We start from the raw sequence: 11,600 nt of genomic DNA, 5'->3' as shown, positions 1-11,600 counted from the left end.
GAAAAATACATAACAACTCAAGGACAATGGAACATAAAGGAATAATGATAAGATATGGCCAGAGGAGTATCCTTTAAAATAACTAGAAGACGGGGCGCCTGGGTGGCTCAGTGGGTTAAAGCCTCTGCCTTCGGCTCAGGTCATGATCCCAGGGTGCTGGGATCGAGCCCCGCATTGGGCTCTCTGGTCAGCAGGGAGCCTGCTTCCTCCTCTCTCTCTCTCTCTCTCTCTGCCTGCCTCTCTGCCTACCTGTGATCTCTGTCTGTCAAATAAATAAATAAAATCTTTAAAAAAAAATAACTAGAAGACAAAGAGAAAGAACAGACTATAAATAATTACACTTTACTGTTTTCCCCTGTCATTGTGACCATGTAAAATTTCTATACCACGAGAAAAGAAGAGGAAAGTATTCAATTCTCCCTGAAAAGGATTCAATTAAAAAAAAAAAAAAAACTAGAGAATATCTGCTTCATGTTTGAACATGTAACAGAAATTGTTCCTGGTTAAGCTTGGCCTCAGATTCTACTGATACAAGTAGGATTCAGTCTTCAAAGTAGGGTTTCTGTGCTCTAGGGGGTGTGTATGACAACCTATCAACCCACTTGGAGTGAATGGGAACTATTAGAACTTTTTTTAAAAGATTTTATTTATTTATATGATAGAGAGAGAAACAGCAAGAAAGGAAACACAAGCAGGGGGAGTGGGAAAGGGAGAAGCAGGCTTCCCACTGAGCAGGGAGCCTGATGCGGGGCTCGATCCCAGGACCCTGGGATCATGACCTGAGCCGAAGACAGATGCTTAACGACTGAGCCACCCAGGCGTCCCTAGGACTTTTTATATTTAATTTTATAACATCCATTTAAATTTATATTTTCAGGTGCTGTAATGTTCACCTTACATATTTGGAATACTTCTTTTAAGTCTAATTTCAAAGCACAAATATATTTTTAACAAAATTGGGATCAGAATATATATACATACACATCTATGTATAAACCTACATACATATAAATGTGCATACATATATAACATGTGTGGTTTAAATATTATCTTTTTTACTAAGCATTCTATCATAAGCATTTTCTTAGGCATTAAATATTACTTGGAAAAACAAATTTATTAAATACATTGTATGGATGAATTATAAATTCCATTTAGCTGTAATCCCTTGTTGTTGGATTTGTTTCCAAGATTAACTATTTTAAATAAAGTTATGATGACATCTTTGCACACAAAGACTTTGTTTCTTTAAAAGTGGAATTACTGGGACGCCTGGGTGGCTCAGTTGGTTAAGCAGCTGCCTTCGGCTCAGGTCATGATCCCAGCGTCCTGGGATCGAGTCCCACATCGGGCTCCTTGCTCATCAGGGAGCCTGCTTCTCCCTCTGCCTCTGCCTGCCATTCTGTCTGCCTGTGCTTGCTCTCTCTCCCTCTCTCTCTCTGACAAATAAATAAATAAAATTAAAAAAAAAGAAAGTGGAATTACTGTGTCAAAAGGCATGAACATTTTTAACATTTATGATATGGATATTGTGCTATTTTCACAAATGTAAACATTGTTAATGGGAAAAGTACCTTAACTGATCATTATTTTGCCCTCTTCCCATTACATATTAACAGCTAAGGCATAGTACATTAATGTACTATTGTTACTAAAAAAAACTATTTTTCTGAACCTATTATTTGTCTCTTCAAATTAACATCATGATAAAAGATGTCCTCTTAGAATAATAAACCTATTTATGTTTGGCCTTTGTGTGCTGGGTAGAAGTAAAAAAGAAGGAATGTGTAAGCTTTCAATTATACAGTCCTTTATTGCTGAGAACTGCAACTAACCCCTTCCATGAAAAACACTATTGAAAGCAATTCCAGGGCTAAGAAGTCCTGGGGAGCTATCAAGATGCAACCACAGTCATGTCACATGTAGCCATCATGTTGCAAGTTTTGTCCTTGAATAAGATCACGTCACATGAAGTCACCATATTGCAACCTTTATCCTTGAATAAGGTCACCTGGAATAGCACAAAACTCGAGAAATGTTCTACTCTTTTACTTCTCTTGTTTTATTCTTTAATTTCTCTCACCAAATTTTGCTGACGAGCATTCCATATCATCATCCAGGTAACAGATGCTATGGGCAGCAAATGAGGAGACATTTAAAATAACAAGTTCTGGGGCACCTGGGTGACTCAGTTGGTTAAGAATCTGTCTTTGGCTTGGATCATGATCTGGAGTCCTGGGATCAAGCCCTGCATTTCGCTCCCTGCTCAGCAGGGTACCTGCTTCTCCCTTTCCTCCCAGCTCCTACTCTCTCTCATTATCTTTTTCTCTCTCTCAAATGAATAAATAAAATCTTTTGAAGAATTAAAAAGTAAAATAACATGTTTTAACAACAATAACAATTATAAAAACAAGAAATACCCTGAAGATTCAGGCTACTCTGAGAACAATGTAGTTTGAAAGGATCAAGTGTTTATTTGAACCAAACCAGGTAGTTTGGTTTGTTTCTCTGCATTATGTGAAAGAGAGTATAACATTAATCTTCTTTTACACAGAAACACACAGAAACTTAAAAAATTTTAAAGGATAGGTATAATTGTACTGATTCTTTAAGTTAAAAAATACAAACAAAATAAACCCATGCTTATATGGTCAATTAATCTGTGACAGAGGAGGCAAGAATATAAAATGGGGAAAAAACAGTCTCTTCAATAAATGGTGCTGAGAACACCAGACAGAGACATGTAAAGCAATGAATGGGACTACTTTCTTCCACCACACACAAAAATGAATTCAAAATGGATTAAAGACCCAAATGTGAGACCTGAAACCATAAAAATCCAAGAACAGCACAAGTAATGATTTCCCTGACACTGGCCATAACAACATTTTTCTAGACAGGTCTCCTAAAGTAAGGGAAACAAAAGCAAAAATAAACTATTGGAACTACATCAAAATGAAAATCTCTTACACAAAGGAGGGAGGTGGGGGAATGGGTGAAACAGGTGATGGGGATGAAGCAGAGCACTTAGCATTATGAGCACCAGCTGACCTATGGAACTGCTGAATCACTATACTGTACATCTGAAACTATAACACTGTGTATTAACTATACTGGAATAAAATAAAATAAGGGGCGCCTGGGTGGCTCAGCGGGTTAAGCCGCTGCCTTCGGCTCAGGTCATGATCTCAGGGTCCTGGGATCGAGCCCCGCATCGGGCTCTCTGCTCAGAAGCCTGCTTCTTCCTCTCTCTCTGCCTGCCTCTCTGCCTACTTGTGATCTCTCTCTGTCAAATGAATAAATAAAATCTTTAAAAAATAAAAATAAAAATAAAATAAAATAAAATATACTGAAGAGATGTACTAACCAATTCCAATGTGGACCCTAATTCAAGCAAACTGTAAAACATACATATGGGGGTGCCTGGGTGGCTCAGTGGGTTAAGTCTCTGCCTTCAGTTCAGGTCATGATCTCAGAGTCCTGGGATAGAGCCCCTCATCAGGCGCCTTGCTCAGCAGGGAGTCTGCTTCTCCCTCTCCCTCTACCCCCTCCCTCACTTGTGCTCTCTCTTGCTCTCACTCTCACTCTATCTCAAACAAATAAATAAAATCCTTTTAAAAATACATATATGTGTATACATACGCATGTGTGTATAAATAAATATATATAAAACAATCAAGAAAATGTGATCTCTAAATATCTAAACACAATAAGTTATTCTAACTTTTTAGCTATGATAAATGATACTATGTTTTAAAAGGTAAGCATGTTCATCTTTAAAGTTATATTCTGAAATATTAGAAGATGAAATATGGTGGCTGGAATTTGCTTCACAATAATACTTGTGAGTGGGTAGCAATATAGGTAGAACAAAATTGGACAAGAGCTGATCACTGTTGAAGCTGAGTGGTAGGTACACGGGAGCTCATCATACTATTTCTCTATTCTTGTGTACATTTGAAGTTTTCCATTATAAAAGTAACAAAAAATACAATGAAAGAATTATTGGGTATACCAATTCTTCTTGAATTTTACATTTAAGAAAATACATCCTGGGGCACGTGGGTGGCTCAGTGGGTTGGAGCCTCTGCTTTCGGCTCGGGTCGTGATCCCGGGGTCCTGGGATCGAGCCCCGCATCGGGCTCTCTGCTCGGCGGGGGGCCTGCCTCCCCCTCTCTCTCTGCCTGCCTCTCTGCCTACTTGTGATCTCTGTCTGTCAAATAAATAAATAAAATCTTTAAAAAAAAAAGAAATGTATTAAGTACTATTTAGCTGAGAGACTCTTAACCACACAAAATGTACAATATGACATACAGGTTTTGGAAGTTTTTGTTTTGTTTTGTTCTACAGAAATACTGAAGTTATTTGGAAATATCTTAGTCTATGTAGAATCATACTACATTCTTCATAACATTAATCCAGTATATTTGCCAAATGTAGTTTGATATTACAGAAAAAAGCAAGGGCTTTGGATTTAAAAAGAACTAAATTCAAATCACAGTTTTCCAACACAATAGTTGTGTGGCCTTGGGCAAGCCACTTAACTTCTATGAGCCCCAGTTTTTTCTTCTGTAAAACTGCAGAAGGCAACATCTAACATCACAGGACGCTGGAATGGGGTTCTTCTTGCCCAAGGCATCAAAATAATAGATGTCAGAACACAAATGTGAAACTACACTCCTTTACCCAGCACTCCTACAGAGTTACTAAGGAAATAGTCCATGACTCTTCTATCAGTTAGATTTTGCTATGTAACAAACCACCCCACAATTTGGAGCTTAAAACTTCAAACATATAGTATTTTTCACATTTCTGTGAATTGTCTTGGCAGTTAGTTCTTCTGGTCTGGGCCAGCCTGGCTGAGCTACCTAATCATTCCTATATCTGGCTGTCGACCTACCATCAGATGGGGTAACGTGAAGAGCTTGGCCCCATAACTCTCATCGTCCAGCAGGCTTATTCACATAGTCATACTCACAAAGTTCCCAAGAATAGCAAGACAGGTCAAGCCCTATTGTGCAAGCACTTTTTTTTTTTAAGTCTGTGCTTGTAGCACATTTTCTATTGTCCCACTGTCCAAAGCAAGTCACATGGCCAAGCTACCACAACTCTTGAATCTCAGAAAGATAAGAGGTACTAAAAGACGTTTGAGAACACCGTCCCTACCTGCTAATAAGAGCTCAATAAATATATGTTGACTAGAATAGTAAATGAATGAAAGAAAAAACTGAGAGAATGGTGGTGCCATTGACCAAAATAGGGGGTTTAGCCAAAGAAGCAGGCTCAGGATTAAGGGGAAAGAGTGATTTCCGGGGCACCTGGGTGGCTCAGTGGGTTAAAGCCTCTGCCTTCAGCTCAGGTCATGATCCCAGCGTCCTGGGATCGAGCCCCGCATGGAGCTCTCTGCTCAGCGGGGAGCCTGCTTCCCTTCCTCTCTCTCTGCCTGCCTCTCTGCTTACTTGTGATCTCTGTCTCTCAAATAAATAAATAAAATCTTTAAAAAAAAGAGTGATTTCCATTCCAAACACCTAGAACACCTGAGGTACTCATGAGACATTCAATAAACATATCCAATAGACATTACACATACTCTTCTAGAAAGTTGTGAAATTATTTTCTGTAGCTATTTTAGGAGGTAAAAATAAACTTTTCATTTATGTCTGTCCTTTACTATTACCCTTCATTTACAATTCTAACTTACATGGTAGTGGGTTTAAAATACTACATTTCCTCACATCTAGGGTGTTTTTTCCATATTTTAACAGTTCAATTGATGTGTGTTATATATATAATATATATATAAAATATATATAACATCATAGTATCTCTTCTTTGTGAAAAGTTGAGATAAATCAATGCAACATTTTAAAATTCATGGCCTGTTAAAATCAAGGAACTATGATTAAATGTAAACTCTTGAACTTCTGTGTCCAGGAGTAGATTTTAATCCATTAGGGAAGACTATTTTTACTCCAGACCCAATCCAGAAGTTTCCTTTTCTCTTTCTGTAAAACTTGTACTACTTTCACTTTTACCTATCTCAGAAAAAGCCACCACACCCAGCCCATATTTAAACTTTAAAAACCTGACAAATATTCTTGATTACTTCTTCTTCCTCATATATATCCATTGCCATATCCCATTGAATCCACCTCTAAAATATGACCCAAACATGTTTCCAACACCCTAGATCAAGCACTACTATCATGCATCTGCATTGTTCTGATCCACTACTCTGAGCTGGTCCTCTTGCTTCCACTCTGGCCTTCCTGCTATTCTTTCCACATAGCAGCCAAAGGACTTTTTTTTTTTAATGTAAGCTATAGAGTACCTGGGTGGCTCAGTCGTTAAGCATCTGCCTTTGGTTCAGGTCATGAACCCAGGGCCCTGGGATCAAGCCCCTCATCAGGCTCCCAGCTCCACAAGAACTCTATTCTCCCTCTCCCACTCCCCCTGCTTGTTTTCCTTCTCTTGGTATGTGCCTCTCTGTCAAATAAACAAATAAAATCTTAAATAAATAAAAAAGTAAACACATAACAAATAAAAAGGAAGCTCTATCATATTGCTCTCCTATTTAAAATTCTTCAAATTCCCATGGCTCTTAAAATAAAATACACAATAGCATACACAGCCTTCCATGAATTTCAAGCCTCTGACAACCTCTTTAACTTCATCTTGTACCACTTTCCACTTTGTTCCATTAAAACTCCTCTAATTTCAGTTTTCCTAATTTTTATTAAGTTCTTTTCTCCTTCAGAACCTTAATTCATGCTGTCCTCTCTGCCAAGCCTATTCTTTTCTCTTCTTCCAGGTCATCCACACTAATCTTTTAAGTCTCAGCTTAACTTCCCTGACCTTCCCACCCATATGTATATGTATATGTTATACATACATGTGTATGTATGTACACGTGTGTGTATGTGTATATATATATACACATTGAGTTGTGTCAAGCCTAGAATGCTGGGTATGATCTTGTCAGATAGAGATTCTACTCAACTGTGCAGCCACGTTTTTCTTTCATGCTCCCAAAAAGGATCCCTAAGTCCAAGTCGGGAATATTCTGGTTCTGCTATTAACTGGTTGTGTGACATTAGAGAAGTCATTCACTCTCTCTAGGCCTCACTCTTCCCAAATGCAAAATAAAGGAATTGAATTAGATGGCCTCTGATGCTACCCTGCCTTAATCTGTGGCCTTTTATCACCCAGTAACTTCTTCATTTTTAATAAATTTTATTTTTTGAAGCAGTTTTAGGTTCACAGCAAAACTGAGGGAAAGGTTCAGAGATTTCTTGTATACTCCCTGCTTCCACACAGGCATTACCCCCTTTATCAATATCCCCTACCAGAGAGGGACATTTGTTGCAACCGATGGACCTACACTGACACCTCATTATCATCCAAAGTCCAGAGTTTGCATTACAATTCACTCTTGCCCTTGTATGTTCTATGGGTTTGGATAAAGGTATGTATACACCACAGTATCATAGTATCATGTAGAGTATTTTCACTACCCTAAAATTCCTCTGTGCTCTGCCTATTCATCCCTGTCTCCCTACTAAGCCCTGTCAACCACTGTTACTGTCCCCATAGTTTTGCTTTTTCTAAAAGATCATATAGTTGGAGTCATATAATATGTAGCCTTTTCAGATTGGCTTCTTTCACGTGTTAATATGCATTTAAGTTTCCCCATGTGTCTACACCGCTTGATAGCTCATTTCAGTTTAGCACTGAATAATATTTCACTGTCCAAGGGTACCTGGGTGGCTCAATTGGTTAAGCGGCCTACTATTTTTTTTAAGATTTTATTTATTTATTTGACAGAGAGAGAGAGATCACAAGTAGGCAGAGAGGCAGGCAGAGAGAGAGAGGGAGAAGCAGGCTCCCTGCTGAGCAGAGATCCCAATGCAGGGTTCGATCCCAGGACTCTGAGATCATGGCCTGAGCTGAAGGCAGAGTCTTAAACCACTGAGCCACCCAGGGGCCCCCAAAGTGGCCTACTCTTGATTTCAGCTCAGGTCATGATCTCAGGGTCCATCTCAGAATGGAAACTTGCATCAGACTCTGCACTCACCAGGGAGTCTGCTTCAGGATTCTCCCTCTCCTTCTGCCCCTTCCACCCAAGCTCACGCTCTCTTTCTCAAATAAATAAATAAATAAATCTTTTAAAAATAATTGTCTGGATGCACCACAGTTTATTTATCCATTCACACACCGAAGGACAATCTCAGTTGCCTCCCAGGTTTTGGCAGTTATGAATTAAGCTGCTATAAACATCTACATGCAGGTTTTTGTGTAGGTATTTTCAATTCATTTGAATAAATTCCAAGGAATGCAATTTCTGGATTGCATGGTAAAAGTGTGTTTGGTTTTCTAAGAAACCAGAAAACTGTTATCCAAAGTAGCTGTCCCATTTTGCATTTCAATCAGCAATTAATGAAGAGTAACTGTTGCTCCCCATACTCATCAGTTTTTTATATTTTCAGTGTTCTCTATTTTGGCCATACTAACAGGTGTGTGGCGGTATCTCATTATTGCTTTAATTTGCATTTCTCTGATGACATATGATAAGGAGCATCTTTTATATCCTTATTTGCCATTTGTATATCTTCTTTGGTAAAGTGTCTGTTAAGGTCTTTGACCCATTTTGAAATTGGATTGTTTTCCTACTGTTGACTTTTAAGAGTTCTTTGTATATTTTGGATAACAGCCCTTTACCGTATATATCTTTGACAAATATTTTTCCCAGTCTGTGGCTTCTCTTTTACTCTCTTGACAGTGTGAAAGTTTTCATTTTAATGAAGTCTAACTTGCCAATTCCTTCTTTCATGGTTGTGTCTTTGGATTACATCTAAAAAGTCATCACCAAACCCTAGGTCATCCAGTTTTTTCATATGTTATCTTCTAAGAATTTTATAGTTTTGCATTTTACATTTAAGTCTGTGATCAATTTCAATGTAACCAAATGTATGTCTACTATGACTGTCCAACTTAAGGCTGAACTCCTGAGCCTCTTTTGCTGCCGTGCATGCTCATATAATAAAGTCCTGGCCAACAGACTATGAAGAGAAGTTATGTGTACAAACTTCAGCTCTCACACTTAATGGTGGGAGCATATTCTCCTTCCCTCCCTGTGACTTTTTTCATCCTGCTATCTAGAACATGAATATTATGGCCAGTCGTCTTGAACTGTATAGACAAGTACAGAGGAGGGACAGAGGAACAAGATAAAAGGGACTGAATCCCTGTACAACCATGCAGAACAGTGTTGCCATACCAGCCAGAGACTACTACCTGAAAGAAAGATGAATTTCTATCTTCTTTAAGCCATTGTTAATTTACATTTCTGTTATAGGCAACAGAAGTTACATCCTAACTGAGTGGGCCATGCAAGTAGAAAAATCTAAACATTTGTAGACTAGAGAACATTCTTTTGGTCACTCCTAAGGGTTTTCATCTGTTGAGATGTTAACTGGAGAGTAATATCAGAACCTACTTCATTTAATTTATAGTGGTTGCATACAGTCATGTAATATTCATTATATATTGAAATGTTTATGGGTCCCATTAAATCAAATGTATTCATCATTCTTTTGTAATCTTTATTTAAAGATCAAGGTTACAGAGTCTCTCTAGACATGTTATAAATGAGTGTCCTGATAGGACCCTACTTGGCAACAGCAGTAAATATTCTGGAGCTCAGAATGGGCAAAACCAAGTAAAAAAGCTTCCTTATACCTATCCTCACCCTGATTCATACACTCCTTGCAAAATATTCCTTTAACCAATTCATGGTATACACAATACCATGACAGTACTACATTTGAGGTATTTTATTTTTTTTAAGATTTTTATTTATTTATTTGACAGAGAGAGAGAGAGAGATCACAAGCAGGCGGTGGGGGGGGGGGCGGGGAAGCAGGCTCCCCGCTGAGCAGAGAGCCCAATGCAGGGCTTGATCCCAGGCCCCTGGGATCATGACCAGAGCCCAAGGCAGAGGCTTTAACACACTGAGCCACCCAGGCACCCCCATTTGAGGTATTTTAAATGGGTATGCTGAATACTCTGTTTCCTCTCCATTTTATTCCTTCCTTCCTTGTGCCTTAGACTAATCTTCATGGAATACATCACCTGACTCCCTTATGCTCTGGCTTCTGCTTGGGTTAGGCCAATCAGAGGCATAGCCAGGGGATTTGAAGGTGGGGAAGAAAGAGAATTTGATGTCTTTATTCCCCCAGCTTTTTCCCCGCCTGGCCACAGTGGTCAGTATCACTTTTTCTCAACTGAAGGCCAAGAAGGAAGCATAGAATGTCCACGTTGTACATCTGTATAATTTTTCAGAGTAGAGGCTAAGTGTGGTTATGAACTGCTGACAAACTGAAAACCACCACCCATCTTAGGTCATGACAACTGGGAATTCAGCCTGGTGTGAAATACTGTTGGGACAAAAATACAGTGGCATGGTAGCCTCTGCTGTTGCACAGTATATATAACCTATTTGCCATGATGTACCCAGTAAAGGTTGGTCTAAACTGCAGAGTGACAGAGTACTAAAAACAAAAAATATAAATCCTCAAACTTTACATATGAATCACCTAGAGTACTTGTTAAAAATGTAGATTGTTGAGGGGCAGTTCAGGAAATTCTGATCCAGCTTATCTGGAACTTGTCCTGGAATCTGTAACAAGTTGCCTCAGTAGGTGAGGTCCAGGTGGTCAAAGGGGCACATTTTGAGAAACACTGAATTAGAGTTTTGTGTTTTAAAAAAATTAATATCCAAGTAGCCATTCAGTCTTCTTTACCTGGGCAGCAGAAAGTTAACCTCCAGCTAAATTCCGTAATTCCTGCCGGTTGTCTTTTACAGCTATAGGAGAGTTTCCCAAACTGTCATATGCATAAAAGTAATCTGGAGGGGGTGGATCTTGTTAATCATAGCCTCATGTAATCACAAGATTCAAGAAGCATTTGCTAAAGACAAATGAAATCAAATTCTGCAACTCTTGAAAATTAAAATGATTACAAGAATATGTAACTGAAACTGGTGTTGATATAAATTGCTAACTGTAACAACATAAGAGAAGCAATTTCTGAACTGCAAATATAGTTATATTGTTAATTGAAACATAGGTAAAATGAAATCTCTTAGCTAATGTTAAGTCATTAACTGACTTAAAATATTTCTGTTTTGCTCTGTAATTTTCTGTTAATTTGATATTCACCACTCAATTTACATTACACTTAAGCAGAGACATTTAATTCAGCTTGATTATTTTATTATGCTTATGAGGAAATGCAACATTTAATAAAATATATAAATATTTTAGAATAAATTTTAATTATTGGATAAGTCTTCTTCCATGCATTAACAAATTTTATAGACATTTGTTCTTTATTCATGTTCAAAGACTTCTTAACCTGTAACTGCATAAACTATATTTTTAAAATGGCCTTGATATAACCAGCAAATGATAGAATTTTATACTAGATAACAGTGTGCATCAATAAAATTATACTTTCTTTTGAATGTCTGGTTTAAAATAATCAGAATTTTTTATACATTTCAGTTCACATCACATGGTATCTATTCATACACTCAAGCC

Source organism: Lutra lutra, chromosome X (genome assembly GCF_902655055.1).
Source record: "Lutra lutra chromosome X, mLutLut1.2, whole genome shotgun sequence".
NCBI classification, from domain to species: domain Eukaryota; kingdom Metazoa; phylum Chordata; class Mammalia; order Carnivora; family Mustelidae; genus Lutra; species Lutra lutra.
Note: the sequence above shows the minus strand (reverse complement) of the source record.